Source organism: Coregonus clupeaformis, chromosome 18, assembly GCF_020615455.1.
Source record: "Coregonus clupeaformis isolate EN_2021a chromosome 18, ASM2061545v1, whole genome shotgun sequence".
Taxonomy (NCBI): domain Eukaryota; kingdom Metazoa; phylum Chordata; class Actinopteri; order Salmoniformes; family Salmonidae; genus Coregonus; species Coregonus clupeaformis.
Genome location: NC_059209.1, coordinates 27,159,575 through 27,185,334, shown reverse-complemented (window position 1 = coordinate 27,185,334; position 25,760 = coordinate 27,159,575). Strand labels below are relative to the sequence as shown.

Sequence of the window (25,760 nt, the reverse complement as noted above, 5' to 3'; positions counted from 1 at the left end):
CGTGCAACTGTGATAAATTACATTTTCTATCAAGCGCAATGTGAGGGACCGGGCCGCAAATCAATTTGCACCAATTTGACACCCTCCCTCACCTGCCATGGCCATACAGACAGGCTGAGTGAATAGTGAAATGATGTCTTCATAAGCATAATGCAGTATGACTTTGTTTCTTTCATCACAGGAGAAAGTCTGGGATATGACGAAATCAGATGCTAATCAGATGCAAGCGTTCTGGAAGTGTGTGTGGGTGTGTCTCAATATGTGTGTGTAATGTATCCGTAATGACAGCTGTAATCAGTGCTGTGGTTGTGAGTGTGAAAGCCTGTATTGAAATAGACATGTGGCAATAAACCATCCAAGATGTCTTCCAGCAAGTCATTGAGCGGTAGATTGATCTCCTCCTAAAAGGGTCAGTGACGACCGAGAGGGGCCATATTGGGCCCATCTGGACAAGGTCAACACCCTTAGACTATAAAAAGGCCCAAAAAATGAGGGATAGCACTCCTAAACGAGCCAGGACAACAAGGATGTGTGCCTCCTTTGTCCGAAAGTATCCTTCAGCTCCAACATTTCACCTCTTGATCTTGTGCCTCCAATTATTCACAGGGTCCTGACTTATGTGCTAAGATTAGCACTCTGTGACTGCATCACAAATGGCAGCCTATTCCATGTATAGTGCACTACTTTTGACCAGGGCCCACAGGGTACAGGGTGTCATTTGGGACACATCTTCTGTCTGTCTGCCCCAGAAATGACCATCGCTGACCCTCTGGCTCAGATGAAAGATCAAGGAAAAAGAGCCTTAGAGATGATATGGCTTCTTCTATGGATGTGCATTTTCCAGACAAGTGGGTCCCATCATCGCAACTAGCATCCATTCACTTGAGAAGATGCCTGTGCGCTGGCGGCTTAGTTAGCTACAGAGTTTCGTGAATTGATATTGGCTCGAGATGCGTGGGTTTTCGCGGCTCGCCAGCGGCACTGCTTATTATTCCTCTAACTATGCCAACTTTCCCAGAAGTAATGGGCATGAAATAACCAGCACCTGGTGTCACTGCTCAGCAAGCATCAAATGTGCTGGAACGTAACACATACACACACACACACGGATGAGAAACACACACAGAAATACACACACATGGATGAGACACACACCCAGAAACACACACACGGATGAGACACACACACATAAACGCATCAACGCACACATGCATGCAAACACACACACACACACACACTCGCGCACACACACACAGGCACGCACACACACTCTCAGGTCTGAGAAAGAGTGGGTACGTGTGCGATGGATTTGAGACTGAGGAAGAGAGCATAAATGTGTTTGTAATTAATACTATAAATAATGTACATCTAGAGCAGGGCATATATATATGTTAATCTGTCTATACCATATCTACGTATATTAATATTTTTGTGCACTCGTGTGTGTGAGTGTGTATCAGAGAGATGTGTGTGTGAGAGTGTTTACATAAGTGGGAGGATCTCATGCTAATGTCTTGGCTTCAGCGTTAGTCTTTTCGCAACAAAGCCCAAGGCTGTTGGAGATTTATCTGAATATTTCCCTCATAAAAAAGTAAAGCCAAACAAATCCCCAGTGGAGAGACGCCCACTGCTCTTTCCCCAGTGGAGAGACGCCCACTGCTCTTTCCCCAGTGGAGAGACGCCCACTGCTCTTTCCCCAGTGGAGAGACGCCCACTGCTCTTTCCCCAGTGGAGAGACGCCCACTGCTCTTTCCCCAGTGGAGAGACGCCCACTGCTCTTTCCCCAGTGGAGAGACGCCCACTTCTCTTTCCCCAGTAGAGAGACACCCACTGCTCTTTCCCCAGTGGAGAGACACCCACTTCTCTTTCCCCAGTGGAGAGACGCCCACTGCTCTTTCCCCAGTGGAGAGACGCCCACTGCTCTTTCCCCAGTGGAGAGACGCCCACTGCTCTTTCCCAAGCCTTTAGTTAGTTAACACTGGACGTACCCACTCCCCTCTGGACACACACCCTCTGTATCCCTCTCTCTCTCTCTCTCCACTGTCACTCTCTCTCCATCTTTCTGCCTCACTCTCTCTCCTTCTCTCCATCACTCTCACTCTAAGCCCTCCTTTCTTCCCTTCTCCATGTGTCCCTGGCTTTCTATTGTTCTCTCTCCATCTCTCTCTCCATCGCTCTCTCCATCTCGCTCCGACCGCAGCCGCTCCTCTCTCTCCCTTCTTTATCAGAGGAAACTGAGATAAAAAAATATATATGACAAAATAATCCATCCTAGCTTCCCTTTCTGCGTGGAGGGAAAGAACGGTGGAATACAGAAGAGAGAGGTTTAGGACGGTATATGTTACAAGGCTATGCACAATGAATGAACAACAACAGGTCTCCCTACAGGCTCTATGCATAGTCAACAGGTGCCTGAGTAGAGGCTCTGTCTCTCCTGAATGAGTCCACAAATACAAAATAAGGAGGTGGCAAAAAATACAGTGTGGACGTTGGTGCTTAATTCAGCTTTAGTGCACACTGCACAAAGTCTTCAATTGCTTTGTGAGACATTGGATCTAACAAACACATATATTTTGTGTTTGTGTGAAGCGCGCTGCGCGCCTGTTTGTGTGGGTGAGTGTCTATGTACACCTCAGCAGGAGTGACTACAGGGCAGGGTGTTGTGGTGATGTTATGTGTCTGCTGCCTCCCATTGTTTCCCCCTGGACAGCTGCTACAGTGACAGAGAGGTACTTAAGCAATAAGGCCGCCGGGGTGTGATATATGGCCAATATACCACGGCTAAGGGCTGTTCTTAGGCACAACAACGCGGAGTGCCTGGATACAGCCGTTAGCCGTGGTATATTGGCCATATACCACAAACCCTGAGGTGCCTTATTGCTATTATAAACTGGTTACCAACATAATTAGAAGAGTAAAAAGTCATTTTTTGTCATACCCGTTGTATACGGTCTGCTATACCACAGCTTTCAGCCAATCAGCATTCAGAGCTCGAACCACCCGGTTTATACAGTGAGGGAAAAAAGTATTTGATCCCCTGCTGATTTTGTACGTTTGCCCACTGACAAAGAAATGACCAGTCTATAATTTTAATGGTAGGTTTATTTGAACAGTGAGAGACAGAATAACAACAACAAAATCCAGAAATACCCATGTCAAAAATGTTATAAATTGATTTGCATTTTAATGAGGGAAATAAGTATTTGACCCCCTCTCAATCAGAAAGATTTCTGGCTCCCAGGTGTCTTTTATACAGGTAATGAGCTGAGATTAGTAGCACACTCTTAAAGGGAGTGCTCCTAATCTCAGCTTGTTACCTGTATAAAAGACACCTGTCCACAGAAGCAATCAATCAATCAGATTCCAAACTCTCCACCATGGCCAAGACCAAAGAGCTCTCCAAGGATGTCAGGGACAAGATTGTAGACCTACACAAGGCTAGAATGGGCTGCAAGACCATCGCCAAGCAGCTTGGTGAGAAGGTGACAACAGTTGGTGCGATTATTCGCAAATAGAAGAAACACAAAATAACTGTCAATCTCCCTCGGCCTGGGGCTCCATGCAAGATCTCACCTCGTGGAGTTGCAATGATCATGAGAACGGTGAGGAATCAGCCCAGAACTACACGGGAGGATCTTGTCAATGATCTCAAGGCAGCTGGGACCATAGTCACCAATAAAACAATTGGTAACACACTACGCTGTGAAGGACTGAAATCCTGCAGCGCCCGCAAGGTCCCCCTGCTCAAGAAAGCACATATACATGCCCGTCTGAAGTTTGCCAATGAACATCTGAATGATTCAGAGGAGAACTGGGTGAAAGTGTTGTGGTCAGATGAGACCAAAATCGAGCTCTTTGGCATCAACTCAACTTGCCGTGTTTGGAGGAGGAGGAATGCTGCCTATGACCCCAAGAACACCATCCCCACCGTCAAACATGGAGGTGGAAACATTATGCTTTGGGGGTGTTTTTCTGCTAAGGGGACAGGACAACTTCACCGCATCAAAGGGACGATGGACGGGGCCATGTACTGTCAAATCTTGGGTGAGAACCTCCTTCCCTCAGCCAGGGCATTGAAAATGGGTCGTGGATGGGTATTCCAGCATGACAATGACCCAAAACACACGGCCAAGGCAACAAAGGAGTGGCTCAAGAATAAGCACATGAAGGTCCTGGAGTAGCCTAGCCAGTCTCCAGACCTTAATCCCATAGAAAATCTGTGGAGGGAACTGAAGGTTCGAGTTGCCAAACGTCAGCCTCGAAACCTTAATGACTTGGAGAAGATCTGCAAAGAGGAGTGGGACAAAATCCCTCCTGAGATGTGTGCAAACCTGGTGGCCAACTACAAGAAATGTCTGACCTCTGTGATTGCCAACAAGGGTTTTGCCACCAAGTACTAAGTCATGTTTTGCATAGGGGTCAAATACTTATTTCCCTCATTAAAATGCAAATCAATTTATAAAATTTTTGACATGCGTTCTTCTGGATTTTGTTGTTGTTATTCTGTCTCTCACTGTTCAAATAAACCTACCATTAAAATAATAGACTGATCTTGTCTGTGTCAGTGGGCAAACATACAAAATCAGCAGGGGATCAAATACTTTTTTCCCTCACTGTAATGTACTATAGAGCGTACAGGATAACAGGCTGCATCAGTACAGCAGGCTAATGACAGAATACTGCTCACATGGCTACAGTCTCACAGCTCCCTATGTCTCAGCTCAGCTGTAATAAACACATGATCACATTCATGGGGAAGTAGTGAGGGGGGGGCATCCTCTATCTACTGCTACACACACATCCCTGAGCACACGTACTAAGGGAGAAAATATGACAGAAGCTGAGAGTGTTTGCCAGGGAGAGAGAGGCTGAGAGCACACTCAAGAAGAAAAGTAAGAGGCCGACAGAGGGAGAGGGAACAAAGGAGAAAGGCATACAGGGAAATGAGAGGAGCGAGAGAACAGAGGAGAGGAGAATGGGCGGGAGATAGAGAGGCAGGGCTGCACACACTCAAAGGGCCCTTGATTAGGTCATCTTTATTAATATCCCCAATAACAAAACAGCCCATCCAAAGCTCCATCTCTCTCTTTCTGTCCTTCCCTCCCTCTCTTCCCTCTCCTCCTCTCCTCTCCAGCTGCTCCTTTAGCTCCTTGAGAGATGGCGATGCCTTCTCTGACACAATGGGAGGCCTATGTGGGTACAGGGCTGTGGGCAAAAACACACACACACACACACACACACACATCCACACACACACACACACACACACACACACACACACACACACACACACACACACACACACACACACACACACACACACACACACACACACACACAGGCAGAGCGTTCTGCAGAGCAATCGGCCAGCAGGGGGCTGTGTGGAGGTGATCTGTCAGAGGGTAACGGTGCGTAGCGGTGTGGGGTATGGGGGTAGAGGAGGAGGACAGACAAGAAGGGGACCGCAGACACATGGACAGATTTGTTCCTTCTGATAGGAGAGGAGAAGGATGGTTCCCTTCTAGCCTCGCTGCAGGGAGGAGAACAGGTAGAAATGTGTGAGTGTGTATTGTGAGGGAGGGAGGCGGGTAAAGAGCACAGAGGATGTTGTTCTCCTCCACGCGTGGCTGGGTCACATCTCCTGCCTGGTAATGAACAGTTAGAGGCTGACCATCAGCCTAGAACACAGCATGATAAAGCCTAACAACCAGGCCTCTGGCTTGCTCTCTCTGTCTCACACCCAGTCAACAGAAACAGGCAGCCACCATCTAACATCTTACACCATGTGTAAGGCCCAAATGGCACCCCATTCCCTTTATAGTGCACTGCTTTTGACCAGAAATGCAATATGTATGAGGGTGCCATTTGGGACACAGTTTGTCTATACAACAGGGGCCTCGAAACTGTCTGGTGCAATATACAACAAGGACCTAGAGGTCGGCAGCAATGCTGTTTTTCATCCTTTCTCTTCTAATCAGTCAATGATTCAGACCTGGGCCAACAACAGAGTGGTCTCTCTGCCCAATCAATGATATTAATCAATCAATTAACTGAGATTAATTAAATGAATTAACCAGCGAGAAGAGAAAATCAGTAACACTGCGTACCTTGAGGCCTTAATTTATATCCCTGGTCTAACCACACCCACCTGTGGAACATATGCCTTCCAGCCCAAGTGCACCTTCATCGTGAGTGTCAGTCTCAATTTCTGCGTCCCAAATGGCACCCTAATCCCTATACAGTGCATTCGGAAAGTATTCAGACCCGTTGACCTTTTCCACATTCTGTTATGTTACAGCCTTATTCTAAAATTGATTAAATTGTTTTTTTCCCTCATCAATCTACACACAATACCCCATAATGACAAAGCAAAAACAGTTTTCTTGAAATTTTTGCAACTTTAAAACGTAAATATCACATTTACATAAGTATTCAGACCCTTTACTCAGTACTTTGTTGAAGCACCTTTTGCAGTGAATATACCCTTGAGTCTACTTGGGTATGACGCTACAAGCTTGGCACACCTGTATTTGGGGAGTTTCTCCCATTCTTCTCTGCAGATCCTCTCGAGCTCTGTCAGGTTGGATGGGGAGCGTCGCTGCACAGCTATTTTCAGGTCTCTCCAGAGATGTTCGATCGGGTTCAAGTCCGGGCTCTGGCTGGGCAACTCAAGGACATTCCTTTGTCCCGAAGCTACTCCTGCGTTGTCTTGGCTGTGTGCTTAGGGTCATTATCCTGTTGGAAGGTGAACCTTCGCCCCAGTCTGAGGTCCTGAGCACTCTGGAGCAGGTTTTCATCAAGGATCTCTCTGTACTTTGCTCCGTTCATCTTTCCCTTGATCCTGACTAGTCTCCCAGTCACTGCCGCTGAAAAACATCCCCACATCATGATGCTGCCACCACCATGCTTTGCCGTAGGGATGGTGCCAGGTTTACTCCTGACGTGACGCTTGGCATTTACTTATGTAAAAGCGGAATTTGTTTTTTATTTTTAATACATTTGCAAAAATTCCTAAAAACCTGTTTTCACTTTGTCATTATGGGTTATTGTGTGTAGATTGATGAGGATTTTTTTTTTAAAATCAATTTTAATCAGGGTGGCAGGTAGCTTAGTGGGTAAGAGCGTTGTGCCAGTAACCGAAAGGTCGCTGGTTCTAATCCCCGAGCCGACTAGGTGAAAAATCTGTCGATGTGCCCTTGAGCAAGGCACTTAACCCTAATTGCTCCTGTAAGTCGCTCTGGATAAGAGCGTCTGCTAAATGACCAAAAATAAATAAATAAAAATAAATAAATAAATAATTTTAGAATAAGGCTGTAACGTAACAAAATGTGGAAAAAGTGAAGGGGTCTGAATACTTTCCGAAGTGCACTACATTTGACCGTAGGGAATAGGGTGCCATTTGAGATGCACACCATACCAATGAGTACTCTAGGTATATTTCAGGTTATGATGGAATCAGTGGGTCTGTAACTGAGTAGCTTATGGACTAGAAGGCAGACTGTGATCAGATAAAACACACTTTAACACAGTATCTCTCTCTCTCTCTCTCTCTCTCTCTCTCTCTCTCTCTCTCTCTTGCTCTGTCTCTCTCTCTCTCAGTGGGGGAGGGCTTAGAGAATCAATGTCCTGAATGCACTGTGTGAAACGATGTTAAAGTGTAAGGCCTGCTATTAAGTGCTGTTTAAGTTGCGAAGAGATCGATAGACGCCATGAAAGACCCTCTGTAATGATCAGAAAATGTTCTCCTCTTTCAAAAGGCCGCAACCACTAGGAGACAAGAGGAGGAGGAGAGGGAGAAGGAGGAGGAGAGGAGGAGGAGACAGGAGGAAGAGTAGAAGGTGGTTGTGGTATGTATCAAACTAGAAGAAAAAAAACATTGTCTTGCCCTTTAAGTGAAAAAATAACAGAGGACATTTTATTATTGCCGCAATGGAAAAACTACAACTGTAGGGTGGCTTACTAGCTTACTAGCGGCAAAAGGGTTTGAAAATTAAACAGACTGATGACTAATAAAGTGCTAAACTGGCCTGCGGTCAGTTAAAGAAGCGCCAGGAGCACGGACACAAAGATCCAGCAGCGGTAGTAATATACATGTAGTGACCATGGTGGGAAAAGAGAGATGGAGAGAGAGATGAAGAGGTAGATGGAGAGAGATTTGGAGAGAAAGAAACAGAGGGAGATGGAGAGAGGGATGGAGAGAGAGATTGAGAGAGAGAGGGAGATGAAGAGAGAGATTCCTGTGCTAGGCTAAGCGCTGTCCTCCTGTGCAGTCCATTGATTGAATGAGTGATGCGGGAGAACCCTAACACCACATTCTCCAGCTTGCCAATAAATCAATAGACCAGTTCCAATTACTGCCTCTGCTGCTGCTTCTATATACTGCTGCTGCTACTGGGCTGGCTGGGACAATACACTGAATCACACCACCACCTCTATCCTCTCATGATGGTCTCACTGTGCATGGACAAGGTGGGATTGAGGAAAGCAGGCCAGTGTGAGTGTGTGTGTGTGTGTGTGTGTGTGTGTGTGTGCGTGCGTGCGTAAGTGTACACGAGTGACATGGAGATAGATAGGAGAGAGAAAGAGATAGAATTAGAGAGACAATTAGAAAGGCATCGAGAGAGATAATTAGATAGGGAGAGAGATTTTTTATTTTAAAATACTTTTATTGGCTCAATAGTTGCATCATTAAAAGCACAAAAATTAATTAATTGTAACGAACCTAAAAAGTTAAAAAGAGCGAGAGAGAGACCTAAATGCCAGAACTGGACAAGAACCTGACACCCTCAGCACACATGGGGACAAACACCTACCTGGAGGTGACAGCATTCCCTCCCCCGTATGCCCCCCTAGACACAACTATGACAACATAACCAACAAAAACGAGTCACAACTCCTACAGCTCTGTCGGACACTGGGTATGTACATAGTCAACGGTAGGCTTCGAGGGGACTCCTACGGTAGGTACACATATAGCTCATGTCTTGGCAGTAGTACTGTAGACTACTTTATCACTGACATCAACCCAGAGTCTCTTAGAGCGTTCACAGTCAGTCCACTGACACCCCTATCAGATCACAGCAAAATCACACTCTACTTGAACAGAGCTATGCTCAATCATGAGGCATCAAAGCCAAAGGAACTGAGTAATATTAAGAAATGCTATAGATGGAAGGAAAGTAGTGTTGAAATCTACCAACAAACTATTAGGCAACAACAAATTCAATCCCTTCTAGACAATTTCCTGGACAAAACGTTTCACTGTAATAGTGAAGGTGTAAACTTGACAGTAGAAAATCTAAACAGTGTATTTGACCTCTCAGCTTCCCCATCAAATCTACAAATTTCTAACAGAAAACCAAAGAAAATTAAGAACAATGACAAATGGTTTGATGAAGAATGCAAAAACCTAAGAAAGAAATTGAGAAACCTATCCAACCAAAAACATAGAGACCCAGAAAACCTGAGCCTATGCCTTAACTAATCACTAAAACAGTACAGAAATACACTATGGAAAAAGAAGGAACAGCACGTCAGAAATCTGCTCAATGTAATTGAAGAATCCATAGACTCTAACCATTTCTGGGAAAATTGGAAAACACTAAACAAACAACAACACGAAGAGTTATCTATCCAAAACGGAGATTTATGGGTAAACCACTTCTCCAATCTTTTTGGCTCTAGAACAAAGAGCAAAAACATATATATGATCAAATACAAATCTTAGAATCAACTATTAAAGACTACCAGAACCCACTGGATTCTCCAATTACATTGAATGAACTACAGGACAAAATACAAACCCTCCAACCCAAAAAGGCCTGTGGTGTTGATGGTATCCTAAATGAAATGATAAAATATACAGACCTCAAATTCCAAATGGCTATACTTAAACTCTTTAACATCATCCTTAGCTCTGGCATCTTCCCCAATATTTGGAACCAAGGACTGATCACCCCAATCCACAAAAGTGGAGACAAATTTGAACCCAATAACTACCGTGGGATAAGCGTCAACAGCAACCTTGGGAAGATCCTCTGCATTATCATTAACAGCAGACTCGTACATTTCCTTAGTGAAAACAATGTACTGAGCAAATGTCAAATTGGCTTTTTACCAAATTACCGTAAGACAGATCACGTATTCACCCTGCACACCCTAATTAATAAACAAACAAACCAAAACAAAGGCAAAGTCTTCTCATGCTTTGTTGATTTCAAAATAGCTTTTGACTCAATTTGGCATGAGGGTCTGCTATACAAATTGATGGAAAGTGGTGCTGGGGGAAAAGCATACAACATTATAAAATCCATATACACAAACAACAAGTGTGCGGTAAAAATTAGCAAAAAACACACAATTTTCTTTCCACAGGGCCGTGGGGTGAGACAGGGATGCATCTGAAGCCCCACCCTCTTCAACATATATATCAACAAATTGGCGAGGGCACTAGAACAGTCAGCAGCACCCGGCCTCACCCTACTAGAATCTGAAGTGAAATGTCTACTGTTTGCTGATGATCTGGTGCTTCTGCCCCCAACCAAGGAGGGCCTACAGCAGCACCTAGATCTTCTGCACAGATTCTGTCAGACCTGGGCCCTGACAGAAATCTCAGTAAGACAAAAATAATGGTGTTCCAAAAAAGGTCCAGTTGCCAGGACCACAAATACAAATTCCATCTAGACACTGTTGTCCTAGAGCACACAAAAAATGATACATACCTCGGCCTAAACATCAGCGGCACAGGTAACTTCCACAAAGCTGTGAACGATCTGAGAGACAAGGCAAGAAGGGCCTTCTATGCCATCAAAAGTAACATAAAATTTGACATACCAATTAGGATCTGGCTAAAAATACTTGAATCAGTTATAGAACCCATTGCCCTTTATGGTTGTGAGGTCTGGGGTCCGCTCACCAACCAAGAATTCACAAAATGGGACAAACACCATTTTGAGACTCTGCATGCATAATTCTGCAAAAATATCCTCTGTGTACAACGTAAAACACCAAATAATGCATGCAGAGCAGAATTAGGCTGATACCCGCTAATTATCTAAATCCAGAAAAGAGACATTAAATTCTACAACCACCTAAAAAGGAAGCGATTCCCAAACCTTCCATAACAAAGCCATCACCTACAGAGAGATGAACTTGGACAAGAGTCCCCTAAGCAAGCTGGTCCTGGGGCTCTGTTCACAAACACAAACAGACCCCACAGACCCCCAAGACAGCAACACAATTAGACCCAACCAAATCAGGAGAAAACTAAAAGATAATTACTTGACACATTGGAAAGAATTTACCAAACAACTGCGCAAACTAGAATGTTATTTGGCCCTAAACAGAGAGTACACAGAGGCAGAATACCTGACCACTGTGACTGACCCAAAATTAAGGAAAGCTTTGACTACGTACAGAGTCAGTGAGCATAGCCTTGCTATTGAGAAAGGTCGCCGTAGGCAGACCTGGCTCTCAAGAGAAGACAGGCTATGTGCACACTGCCCACAAAATTAGGTGGAAACTGAGCTGCACTACCTAACCTCCTGCCAAATGTATGACCATATTAGAGACACATATTTCCCTCAGATTACACAGACCCACAAAGAATTCGAAAGAAATCCATTTTGGATAAACTCCAAATATCTACTGGGTGAAATATCACAGTGTGCAATCAGAGCAGCAAGATTTCTGACCTGTTGCCACAAGAAAAGGGCACCCAGTGAAGAACAAACACCATTGTAAATACAACCTATATTATTTATGTTTATTTATTTTCCTTTTTGTACATTAACTATTTGCACATCACTATAACACTGTATATAGACATAATAGGACATTTGAAATGTCTTTAATCTTTTGGAACTTTTGTGAGTGTCATGTTTACTGTTCATTTTTATTGTTTATTTCACTTTTGTTTATTATCTATCTTGGCAATGTTAACATATGTTTCCCATGCAAATAAAGCCCTTAAATTGAAATTGAATAGAAAGCTAGAGAGAAATAGAGAGAAAGCTAGAGAGTGAGAGAGAGAATGCTAGAGAGTGAGAGAAAGAAAGCTAGAGTGAGAGAATACTAGAGAGTTAGAGAGAGAAAGCTATGGAGTGAGAGAGGGAAAGCTAGAGTGAGAGAGAGAAAGAGAGTGAGAGAGAGAAAGCTAGAGAGTTAAAGAGAGAAAGCTAGAGAGTGAGAGAAAGCTAGAGAGTGAGAAAGCTAGAGAGTGAGAGAGAGAAAGCTAGAGTGAGAGAGAGAAAGCTAGAGATTGAGAAAGCTAGAGTGAGAGAGAGAAAGCTAGAGAGTGAGAGAGAGAAAGCTAGAGAGTGAGAGAGAGAAAGCTAGAGAGTGAGAGAGAAAGCTAGAGAGTGAGAGCAATAAGGGGAAATCAAGATAAATAGATAGAGATCTGTGTGTATGGTCAGTCTGCACTCTCCCTCCCTGCTGCTGTCAGGATGACTCAGTCTATCAGTGACTCTGCATCTTAATTTGCCTTCTGAGAAAAACACACAGAAAATAACTCATAAACCTGTGGACTCGCTGCAGTCACGATGCATACGCATGGACGCACGCAGGCTCACACACAGCCACATCTCAATGTAGATAAACCACCGTGTGAGACACACGCTCACAAACAATCTGTGCAGTACACAACACCGTAGGAGGTTGTGGGGGAAACACTAGCGGACTGGTTCCTGACAATATGCAGCGAGTCCCCATCAGCTGGTGATGCACCATAGAGCTCAAAGCAAGAGAATGATGGGCAACAGACACTATGAGCACTGTCACACAGCACAGAGCAACACCAATCAACACAGCTCTCTCTCTGCAGGGTGGCTCACTACATTGTGTGGCAGACAATCGTAATGTTAACCCCGGGTGGAGCAGCAGACAACCAGCAACACACACAGCAGAACAAAGGAAATGGCCACACAGCATAGTACAACACGCGCACACACACACACCGGCCGCACCCATGGCACCCTGCTGGGTTGCCGACTGCCACACACACCCCAAATAATGTGAGCGCCACACACAGACAGAAACACACACACAGCGAATTTAAATAAAAACCAATTAATTAGGGCCCTCTCCCACAGGGAGTGAAAGACAAATTTAAGGAATTTAATCCTTGCACACAAATCACAGTTCATCAGTAGATAGGCCTGAGCAGAGCGGAGGCCGGAACACTGTGAATTTTAATAGGGGACAAACTGAATTTGTTTACTTTACAGGTCAGTCCCCTTAACTGCTTCCTAGGCAGAGAGAGAGCGAGAGTGAGAGCGAGAGAGAGAGAGAGAGAGAGAGAGAGAGAGAGAGAGAGAGAGAGAGAGAGAGAGAGAGAGAGAGAGAGAGAGAGAGAGAGAGAAGGAAGAAAGGAAAGAGGGAGAGAGAGGTACAACAAAGAGATAGTGAGGTGGAAGGAGGGAGAGGAAGAGGAGATAAAAAGAAAGAATGGAAGTAAAACAGAGGTGGAAAGGTAACCGATGGGAGGTAACCATCTGCATTTCGGCCTCTCTCATCCATTATTTCTCAGGCCGCTTTTAAAGAGATGTTTTATACGCTTTATTGATTTGTTTTATGCGTAGAAGCAGCAGGTTTAAGAGCTTAGCAGGCGCGCACAAAATAACTCACTCACTCCTCCCGGCTACCAACGGGCTAGGTCTCCTGCCACTATGGGCCTGGGCTCAGTGCTGGTAAAATATCAGAATAAAAACACAGTTTGCCTTTCTCTCTCCTTTTTCAGGAAGAAAAAGAGACTTTGCTTAATAGGCGGAAAAAATAATCTCCCAGATAAACTGTTCCATATGCCACGAGTCAGTGTGTGTGTGTGCTGTGTTAGAGAGAGAGGGAGGGAGGGAGGGAGGGAGGGAGGGAGGGAGGAGAAAAATAAGGCGGCATGGGAAAGCGTCTATAACAAATACACAGTGCACACAGCTAGGGGATTGTGGGAGAAAGAGAAAAGGAGAGAGAAAAGGAGAGAGAAAAGAGAGGAAAGCAGAGGGAGAGAGCTAGGTCGGAGATTGATGGTGTAATTGTTGACTGCTGGTCCAGCCTTATCTCACTCTCTCAGAACCTATGTGCAGGGCTATTCTCTGCCCTCCCTCACTCCAAACAGGTCTGTCACCTGTTTCTCTCTTCCATCTCCCTCAACTCCTCCTCTTCATTTCTCTCTCCGTCTCTCTTCCTACTATATATATATATATATATATATATTGTGATGTCACGAGAGGCTGTGTCCTGGAGGGACGTTACATCCCCCTGAGGTGGCTGCAAACCCAGACAGCTATGGCTCCATCTGCTGGTATGGTCGGGAACTCCACCCCTCTATGGCCAATCTTCCCACGCAGCTGAAACAAATGAGGAGCTGATGAGCTGAAGGTTTGGGAAGGGAAGAGACACAGTCTCCAACCTGGGCTCGCTGGAGGACAAGAGTGCTGCACGTCCACTTCCATGAGGAATATAAGGATTTGGAGATACTTACCTTTGGGAAATACTCACCTTTGGATATATGCACCTGTGGAAATACGTGAGAGACATTTGGAAGGACTTTTTGCTGGGTTGGCCACTAGCTGCAACGTGGACTACAGTAAGGCTGGGGAAAAGTTATCTGAGCGAGTGAGAATTATGATTTTGGATGTGGAAGAGACATCCCTGAACTGTTAACCCTTAAAGAGCCACAAGAGAACAGAATTTTGTTATATTTTCGTTAATTTCCCAAGACCTATAATAAAATCCTTGTTTTGTTTGAACCTTGTCTCCTTGCACTACTTGAGCAATCCCGCTGAAAGCTGTGTAGCCTCTCGTGACGTCACAGATGGTGGTGAATACGGGCACGCTCAAGCGTTAATAGTGCATGTCAGAGGAGGATACCGAAGGTTTGATCACCCAGTTTTCCAAGTTGGCCGTAGGCTCCCCGCCGACTGAAATGGAGGACATATTGAAAGCCCTTGTTGCTGGCCAGCAAGCCCAGATGCAAGCAAACGTGGCTCTCTTGGAGGAGCAAAAGAAAGCCAACCTTCTGAAGGCAGAGGAATTGCAGTTGCAGAGACAGAGGGTGGTCCAAAATACCCGCCCAATAAAGGCAAGTGACTTTATATCTAAGATGGGAGCTACCGATGACATTGAGGCATACCTGCATGCATTTGAGGCCACGGCCACTAGGGAAGCCTGGCCCAAGCAACAGTGGGTTGGTCTGTTAGCCCCCTTTCTAACCGGGGAATCGCTGAATGCTGTCCGGGACCTGGGCCCTGACCAGGTTACTGACTATGATGCCCTGAAGTCTGAGATCCTCAGCAGATATGGACTCACAAAGTTTGGTATGGCCCAGCGCTTTCACAGTTGGACCTTCCAACCAGACCAACCTCCTCGGGCGCAGATGCATGAACTTGTCCGAATCGCAAGGAAATGGCTGGATCCGCAGAGGAATACAGCAGCGGCGGTGGTGGAGGCCGTTGTGGTGGATCGTTACCTACGCGCCCTGCCTTATGAGGCAAAACGGTTCATCAGTCAACAGGCCTTGACCACGGCTGATCTGACCGTGGAAGCTGTGGAAAAGTACCAGGCCACAGCGGAGATGCTGAATGCTTCCCGAAAAGACCCCAGGAGTGCGGCCCCACCACAAATGGGAAGAACCCGTCCAAAGGACCCCAAGGTCTCGAACCCAGCCACGTCAGGACTTATCCCGGCTCCAGGGGGAGCCAGAAACCAGGCGGGTCCAAGAAGAGTACACCAGGAGGGGGAAACTTCGACAGTGTTACCGGTGTGGGGAGATGGGACATATCTCCTGGCAGTGTGGGAAACCAGCCGATGAACCTATGCCCACTGCGGAGTCCTCCAGCTCAGCACCCACACACCGTTTGCCTCGCTCTTGGGAGTCGTAGATGGCGGCCCAGATCGACCCCCCACCTGCCCGGTAACTGTGAATCACCATGATGTGGAGGCCTTACTGGATTCTGGTAGCCGGGCCACCCTGGTGCGTAAGGATTTGGTGGGCCCAACGTGTCTGACCCCGGGGAAAGTCCTCCCAGTTTCCTGTGTCCATGGGGACACCAGAGAATACCCCATTACTGAACTTACAATGACCAGCACACGGGGAACCATACACACGACGGCGGGGGTGGTTGATTCCCTCCCCGTCCCTGTCCTAATTGGACGAGACTGCCCAGCCTTTTACCCACTCTGGAGAGAGTCTCAGGAGAGGATAACCCGAGTACCTCGGAAACGGAGAGGCAAGACTCATCCTGGGAAGGCTCCGGTGCAATCCTCCGAATTACTCACTCCCGCCCGGGCTCGGATAGGGATGGCAGGTGCCCAGACCGACACAGAGACGGAGCTACAGAATCTGGACAAAGAACTGTCTGGTCTGAAGGGGACCGCTGAGAGGTATCGTTTGTTAAAGCAACAGTTAGACATGAAGACAGAAGAGTTAGATATCCTCCAGGCTAAACTCCAACAGAGCTCCTTCCATAAGCAACAGGAGGAGCTGGAGAGGCTGCGCAGGACCATCGAGGAGTGTGAGGAGACCCTGCGCAGTAGTAAGGAGGTCCAGAAGAAGGCAGAGGAGAAGTACAAGGTGTTGGAGAACAAGATGAAGAATGCGGAGGCAGAGAGAGAGAAGGAACTGAAAGCTGCTCAACAGAAGCTAAACTCTGCTAAAACCAAGGCTGATGCGTTCAGTAAGAAACTCAAGGAGAGACAACAGGACGCTGAGTCCCTGGTCCTAGAGTTGGAGGAGTTGAAGAGAGAGCAGTCTGGCAAGCACCACGGCAATGCGGACGCCCTCTCCCGGCGTGATGCCTTCTTCGCTGCCTTTACCCGACGAGGACGTCGGTCCCGAGGAGGGGGATGTGTGATGTCACGAGAGGCTGTGTCCTGGAGGGACGTTACATCCCCCTGAGGTGGCTGCAAACCCAGACAGCTATGGCTCCATCTGCTGGTATGGTCGGGAACTCCACCCCTCTATGGCCAATCTTCCCACGCAGCTGAAACAAATGAGGAGCTGATGAGCTGAAGGTTTGGGAAGGGAAGAGACACAGTCTCCAACCTGGGCTCGCTGGAGGACAAGAGTGCTGCACGTCCACTTCCATGAGGAATATAAGGATTTGGAGATACTTACCTTTGGGAAATACTCACCTTTGGATATATGCACCTGTGGAAATACGTGAGAGACATTTGGAAGGACTTTTTGCTGGGTTGGCCACTAGCTGCAACGTGGACTACAGTAAGGCTGGGGAAAAGTTATCTGAGCGAGTGAGAATTATGATTTTGGATGTGGAAGAGACATCCCTGAACTGTTAACCCTTAAAGAGCCACAAGAGAACAGAATTTTGTTATATTTTCGTTAATTTCCCAAGACCTATAATAAAATCCTTGTTTTGTTTGAACCTTGTCTCCTTGCACTACTTGAGCAATCCCGCTGAAAGCTGTGTAGCCTCTCGTGACGTCACAATATATATATATATATATATATATATAGGGGTCTTTGAGTTCATCCACCCCCTCTCTCCCTCCCTTCCTGTCTCACTCTCTCTCTCTCTCTCTCTCTCTCTCTCACTCTCCCTATGGATATTGTTCTCCCTTCTCACCATCTCTCTCCATCTCTCTCACTCCCTCAATTCCCTCACCCTCTTTCCTTTTCTCTTTCACCCCCCCGCCTCCCACTCCCTCCATCTCAGTGAGCCAGACAGGGTGCAGCGGGCTGGAAGAGATCAGCAGGGGTTCTGCAGGGTGCAGCCAGCCCAGGGTCAGAGGTCAGGCTCCTACAGGCTGGGAGGACAAGGGGGCAAACACATATACACACACACGTGGTGGGCCCCCCCCTCGCCACGGGCTGGCCCCAACACCCCTAACAACAGCCCCATTATTGGACCTAGGTCTGGCTCTAGCTCTGTCTGCAGTTTACGCAGCTGGGAAAGAGAGCATTGACATTGGACTGGACTGGCATTGGGCTTCCAACAGGAGGCGCTAGGCTAGGCTAACCCCACTCGCCAACTCACCACACCCTGAGAGAAAAGCTGTCTCAGTCCATGGTGGCTGAAGCTCAGCTAGGGTTTGGCGGGAGCTTGGCTGGGGTTTGGCTGGGTCTCTAAAGGGTGAGACCCAGTGATAAGCTGTGGCCCTGTGCCTCCGCCCACCCTCCTCCTCCTCTCTGCTCCTGCTCTCCCCTGGAGAAAAGGCCAACAACTCAACTCAACTCAGCCTCACTCCTTCCTGGCTAAGCTCCTGCTCCATACCAGCTGCAGGGCAACTTTTTATTGTTATTTTTCTCCAGCCACAGTGTGTGTGTGTGTGTGTGTGTGTGTGTGAGTGAGTGTGTGTGAGTGTGTGCGTGCGTGCGTGTTTTAGTGTGTGTTTTAGTGTGTGTGTAACAGGCACGCTCCTGGCACTTCCTGCCGCTAACGGCTTGGTAGCGCAGTCACACGGGAAGGCAAGGCAACTGTATCGGAACAGAACAATGCCAAAAAAGGCTCTAATAAAAACAAACTGCGATGCTCAACTGGGAAAATGGGCTCGTCTCCTGCTGTTCATCGGCATGGATGGACCACAGTTTGCAAACACAATGCAGGGCCCATAGACAGGGAAGGCTAGACACAATACACACACACACACACACACACACACACATTCCTACCCCAGGACCACCATGTTTATACGCAGCCATGCAGGCACGCATGCACACACACACACAACAACTACACACACACACAGGCAAATTTCATAAACTAGAGTACAAAAGATAACCATTACATTGGTGCTCAGTAAACAGAATGCACTTTAGAAAGACAGGCTGCTGAAAACATCTGCTCAAGGTGAACAACAACAGCAGGAGTTACAACTTCCAACAAACTACCACAGAAGAATCTCCTCTCTGAACAACATTCCAGTAAATAATTACTATGGTTGCGTTCCAAATGGCACCCTATTCCCTACATAAGAGTAGTACACTTTATAGGGAATAGGGTGCCATTTGGGATGCACACATACAGTACGTAGGCCTAATACAGCCGGAGCTTGTTGGCAAGCCTTTGGCACAAAGGAAATCATTGCCCAACTGTCTCTTATACAACCCAGCTTCCACCTGCTTCAGGGGAGCACAACAAGCAAATGCTGAGATGAGACAAATGGAAGAAAAACAGGCGACCCCATTTCAGGTTGTTTTAAGAAGCTGTTATGAGAAGGAATAACACACAAACTACGATAAACAAATATCATTATGCCAGGCAAAGCTCACACACAAATGCTCATAAAATAACACAAACACATGCACACGCACTTGACCCAACCCCCCCAACCAACACAGTTTGGGAGCCTTGAGGGAGAACAGTGAAACAGCAGATGGTCAGTACTGGTCAGCTAGTAACAAACAGGTCATTGCTCTCTCTCCCATACATAATGCAATGCCTCAGTCAGAACACTGGACTCGTAATGAACTGTGTAGAGAGTGGGAGGGTTTCTCTAAAGCTCACTAACTCCAACTACAGAGTACGTCCTCTGGGTATTTTGACCGAGAAGACAGACCAAAGCTTCTCATCTTTTGTAGATCTAGGAGGGTAGAATCAGAACCGGTGCCAGAAACCACCAGTGTGATTTATTCACAGGACCGCTCCTATCCTAACCAGCCCTGAGGCCTACTGTGTAATGGCCTGTAGATCAGGGTGGTGTGTGTTTTTTAAACATTGAGAGTGTGTGTTTGCACGTGTATGTACGTGTACCTTTTCAACTGCAAACAGAATGTGAGTGTTTCAAAGGGTGTGTGTGTGTGTGTGTGTGTGTGTGTGTGTGTGTGTGTGTGTGTGTGTGTGTGTGTGTGTGTGTGTGTGTGTGTGTGTGTGTGTGTGTGTGTGTGTGTGTGTGTGTGTGTGTGTGTGTGTGTGTGTGTGTGTGTGTGTGTGTGTGTGTGTGTGTGTGTGTGTGTGTGTGTGTGTGTGTGTGTGTGTGTGTGTGTGTGTGTGTGTGTGTGTGTGGACGTGTTTGTGTGTGGATGTGTTTAACTATACTTGTGGGGACATCTGAAGAATAGTAAACAAAGGAAATTTTGTTAGTCCCCACAAGGTCAAATGCTATCTAGGGGGTTTAGGGGTTAAGGTTAGCATTAGTGTTAGTGTTAGAAGCTAGGGTTAGTCTTAGGGTTAGGAATTAGGGTTAAGGTTAGGTTTTGGAGTTAAGGTTAGGGTTAAGGTTAGGGTAAGGGTTAGGGGTTAGGGAAAAAAGGATTTTGAATGGGACTGAAATGTGTGTCCCCACAAGGTTAGTTATACAAGGCAGTGTGTGTGTGTATGTGCGTGTGTGTGCTGCAGAGAGAACCCAGCCACACTTCACGGTCTGTCGATGAGTGTTTCTCTCTCTGGCCCACAGCTGCGCACACAGAGCAGCCTCCCTCCAGCACACGCACACACAGAGGCCTCTGGGAGCACCATCAAAACACAGGCCTATATCAGCCCCCAACCCCCTAGCCCTCCCCATGATGCTCTTAAAACACCCCCCCACACACACACACCCCTGCACCCTGCTTCTCTAAACATAATGATTTGTCCAGCCCCAGCAGAACCCCCTTAAGGCCTAACACACACACACACACCCAGATGACCCATCTGCTCCTGTACCCCAGACCTCTCAGCTGGCCTGCCTCGCACCATGACAGCTCCAGCCACTGGTACTGACTGCATTCTTCTCCTCTCTGGCCTGCTACAGAGCTGATACAAGACCATCACACTCATTACACACCAGGATAGAGAGAGGATCGGGAGGATGGAGAGAGGATCAGAGGATGGACAGAGTTGAGGGAAGGATGGGGGAGGAGAGAGACAAGGCCAAAATGAGGGGAAAAGGAGACCTGACAGAGAGAGAGAGGGATAGGAGAGGAATGAAAAGATGGAGAAGGATCCAATCATTCCAAAGGAAAGCAATGAAACAGTTTGTGAAGAGAGGGGATCTTTTTTTATCTCGCCCCCCAGATTGCTGCAGCAACACAGAGGTAAAATCAAACTGTTGCTCACTGAGCTGTGCAGTAAATCTCAATCAAACAGATCAGTGCCTGCGAATTGCGAACAAAACATGTTGAAACCAGTCGTGCATTTATATGGAGGTGTTATGTCACCTCTAGCATCATCAGGGGAGAGTAAAGAGATGTATTTAACCATGTAATTCACATGCATTCACGTGTTTGCATGGCTGTTTGCCACACGTGGTCATTCACTACAGTATCGGTTGCATTTACATGTCACAAGTGGCACAGGGATGACTGAATTCGCTGTAGCAGCCAGACACAGGACATCTGTTGGTGCTCCATGTAGGCTACAGTATGTCCCAGCCTCCCAGGCATGATGCAACAACCACTCTGCCCCCACGTCTCAGCTAACTCCAGCTTCAGCTTAACCAAACACATGCTAGCTGTGAAAAATTGAGATAAAGAGGGCCAAGCCATTACAAATCCATCTCTCGCTGCTTAACCTAAAGAATGACGTTATCACAATATTAAAAGCTCTTTATAGGCCAACCATGAGGCTGCCTGCGAGGCTGAAATGGGGCTGATGAGGAGTGGGGGTTCTGGGGACTAGGAGGAGGGGCAGGCAGCAGGATGTGGGGCCCATTGTGTGGTAACAATGAAGAGATCAACCCGGCAGGAGCCAAATCGGACTCTCAATAGACACTTTAACATCTGGGGTGAGGGAGGGAGGGAGCTGAGTGTTCCTGCTTCCACCACCATTTCCCCTGCCTGCCAAATGGACACACACAGGCTCTGGAGAAGTTTGGTAAATAGGCATACACACACGGTCATACACACACCCTGGAAATGTAAACTCCTCACTAACACGATGGGCATTGTAATTTCCATGTTGCAATATTTTTCGGTGTGGTGGTGGCGCATGTATGCACACACACAGACTGGTATAATTACACCACCGTTCAAAAGTTTGGGGTCACTTAGAAATGTCCTTGTTTTCCATGAAAACATACATGAAATGAGTTTGAATAGGAAATATAGCAAAATGAATAGGAAATGTAGTCATTGACAAGGTTAGAAATAATGATTTTTAATTGAAATAATAATTGTGTCCTTCAAACTTTGCTTTCATCAAAGAATCCTCCATTTGCAGCAATTACAGCCTAGTAGACCTTTGGCATTCTAGTTGTCAATTTGTTGAGGTAATCTGAAGAGATTTCACCCCATGCTTCCTGATGCACCTCCCACAAGTTGGATTGGCTTGATGGGCACTTCTTACGTACCTGTCAAGCTGCTCCCACAACAGCTCAATAGTGTTGAGATCCAGTGACTGTGCTGGCCACTCCATTATAGACAGAACACCAGCTGGCTGCTTCTTCCCTAAATAGTTATTGTATAGTTTGGAGCTGTGCTTTGGGTCATTGTCCTGTTGTAGGAGGAAATTGGCTCCAATCAAGCACCGTCCACAGGGTTGCAAAATGGAGTGATAGCCTTCCTTCTTCAAGATCCCTTTTACCCTGTACAAATCTCCCACTTTACCACCACCAAAGCACCCCCAGACCATTAAATTTACATTTGAGTAATTTAGCAGACGCTCTTATCCAGAGCGACTTACAGTTAGTGAGTACATACATTTTTCATACTGGCCCCCCGTGGGAATCGAACCCACAACCCTGGCGTTGCAAGCGCCATGCTCTACCAACTGGGCTACAGGAGGCTACATCACATTGCCTCCACCACGCTTGACAGATGGCATCAAGCTCTCTTCCAGCATCTTTCATTTGGTCTGCGTCTCACAAATGTTCTTCTTTCCAATCTTCCTCTGTCCAGTGTTATTTTGCCCATCTTAATCTTTTCTTTTTATTGGGCAGTCTGAGATATGGCTTTTTCTTTGCAACTCTGCCTAGAAGGTCAGCATCCTAGAGTCGCCTCTTCACTGTTGACGTTGAGACTGGTTTTTTGCGGGTACTATTTAATGAAGCTGCCAGTTGAGGACCTGTGAGGCGCCTGTTTCTCAAACTAGACACTCTAATGTATTTGTCCTCTTGCTCAGTTGTGCACCGTCGCCTCCCACTCCTCTTTCTATTCTGGTTAGAGCCAGTTTGTGCTGTTCTGTGAAGGGAGTAGTACACAGCGTTGTACGAGATCTTCAGTTTCTTGGCAATTTCTCGCATGGAATAGCCTTCATTTCTCAGAACAAGAATAGACTGACGAGTTTCAGAAGAAAGTTATTTGTTTCTGGCCATTTTGAGCCTGTAATCGAACACACAATTGCTGATGCTCCAGATACTCAACTAGTCTCAAGAAGGCCAGTTTTATTGCTTCTTTAATCAGCACAACAGTTTTCAGCTGTGCTAACATAATTGCAAAATGGTTTTCTAATGATCAATTAGCCTTTTAAAATGATAAACTTGGATTAGCAAACACAACGTGCCATTGGAACACAGGACTGATGGTTGCTGATAATGGGCCTCTGTACGCCTATGTAGATATTCCATAAAAAAATCAGCCGTTTCCAGCTACAATAGCCATTTACAACATTAACAATGTCTACACTGTATTTCTGATCAATTTGATGTTATTTTAATGGACAAAAAAATGGAAATGTATAAGTGACCCCAAACTTTTGAACGGTAGTGTACATGATCATATCCTTACCATTCCCTATACTTGACTAGGTTTCCCCATTTAACTACGGTCGTCTTAATTTTCAGGAACTTCAGCTTTCCCTTCCCCAGTCCTATTCTTAAATGTAATAAACTGAACCTGGATCAGTCGTTAGGAATAAAGTCACTACACATCCCCATACACAAACCCTGTTTTCCAGTCAGTCAGTTCAACCGTTCTGCTCACACTGGTCTTGTCATGCTGTAGCCTAATTACTGTACTCAGCCAGCTGAAGCTAACACTTACTTCATTACCATTAAAAAGAAAGTAAGACAAAACAACAGGTCGAATTAATGTGTTAAGTCACTGAACTGGATAATTGTAATAATGCAGGGTTCCCCAACTGGCAGCCCACACGCCGAATTTGGCCCACTGGTGATTTTATTTTATAGTTGAACCTAAAAGACTGTAAAAACACCAGCAAATCAGCTCCAAATGATTTTAATTTTGTAAATCTGTTCCAAAGTATTCCCACGCATAATAGATATATGTGATAATACAAATGTAAGCAAGGTTTGAAATGATTATGTTTTAGTCAAATATTATATATTTTTGGGATGCTTGCGCTTAATTTACAGTCTACTATTTATTTGTAATTATGTTCTGGCCCCCTGATCATCAGTCCTAGAAAAAATCGTCCCGCAGCTGAATCTAGTTGATGATCCCTGTAATAACGGTTAAAAATAAAGTCCTCTCCAAAAGAGCCATAATGTAACAACAACATAGACATATTAAGACACGTGATGGTTCTTTCAAATCCAAGCTAATTGCAGTGGCTGTTTTGCAATCCAATGTATTCACATGACTATAACAGATCAGCTCCTCTATACCTGAATTTGAATAGCATACAGACTATTTTGTTTCAAGAGGACCAATGATATCCCTCACTACAAACGCCGCACACATAGAAGATACAAGTCGAGTGCATCTGTAGAGAAAATAGGGAAATGTCTCTCCAGATGATCTCGAACTACGTCGAATATACATGGTCTGAATCAGGAGTTAAATGTGGTTTTGAAACAAAAAACATTTGATTCGCTTCCAACTGCTTCTCAACCGCAGTGCGCTATGTTTACAGTGGACTAAACAGAGATAAAGTTGCATCAAGAACACAATTAAATTGGGTTAAAATCTTGTCCAGTGTGCGTATAACCCGGTAAAAACAGTGTAGCCTACTTTTAAAGCTTGGGGCAACAGTTGGAGCCCTGCCGACTAAGCCAAAGACAGGATCAGATGTTTTTCTCATTTTCTTCCTCCTATTCGGTTACTTTAAAGAGCCAACATTAGGCAGTCTCACAATGTATCCAAACGACAGGATAACGCTCAAATTATTGTAATAATGTTGCAATGATTGCAACAAACTTACCGTAGTATTTGTTCTCTTATGTATGCTCCTCTGTTCAGCAGCTGTGGTGATAATAATGCAATAGCCTACTCTCCCTGTCAGTTCCCTCCGCGTAAACTGACGATCCGCGTAAACTGACGACAGATACAGTATCCTTTTCCTTTCCGTTATCTCGGATTTGTTTTTGGAAGATTCAGTTAGTTACAAATTATTCCACATACTAACAAATGTCAGCTGAAGGCTATTCGTTTAAGTTTTTCCTTTAGATTTCTTGCTTAACATCGGGAAACCAAAACATATCATGACGCTGTCAGTTTACATCGCGAAACTCGCGCTGCTGCGCTCACTCCCTCTGTAATACGAAACCAAGGAGGAAATAATACGCAGATAAGATTAACTTCCAAAGCATATAAAACCTCTCCTCCGCGCTTTCCCGACGTCTCTCTCCGACGCAGAACTGCACAACTCTCAATATGAAGAAGTTTCTACAGAGATGGAAAACAGTCAGTAGAGAGACAGGGAGGGATATGGGTTGGTAGTGGCGCTGGCAAGCAGATATTCCAGTGGAATACCGGTGGTGTAGTTGAGCCTGCCGTTACACTGCAGTGTGCCATACTTCTGCAGTACGTATCACTGTAGGGACCGATCAGGGATGATACAAAGGCATAAACAGGTCCCCATCCATACATACCCCCTGAGCATTGCCCAGACTCGGCTACCCGATAGTCCCAAAAGTGACGTTACAGAAGAATAGCCCTTTTAATGAGTAATGGTAACTTCACACTATGACATTAGAAGTAGATATTAATA

At 45.9% G+C, this 25,760-nt stretch overlaps 1 protein-coding gene across 1 annotated transcript in view; it reads right to left on the bottom strand.

The window, feature by feature from the left end:
- The window catches only part of LOC121530646 (semaphorin-4C), an 88,686-nt gene extending 63,143 nt beyond the window's left edge, over nt 1-25,543 (bottom strand). Inside the window, exon 1 of the mRNA XM_041835764.2 lies at nt 24,972-25,543. The gene's annotated coding sequence lies outside the window, so the exon portion shown is untranslated. The remainder of the gene's footprint in view (nt 1-24,971) is intronic.
- Nucleotides 25,544-25,760: the final 217 nt, after the last annotated feature.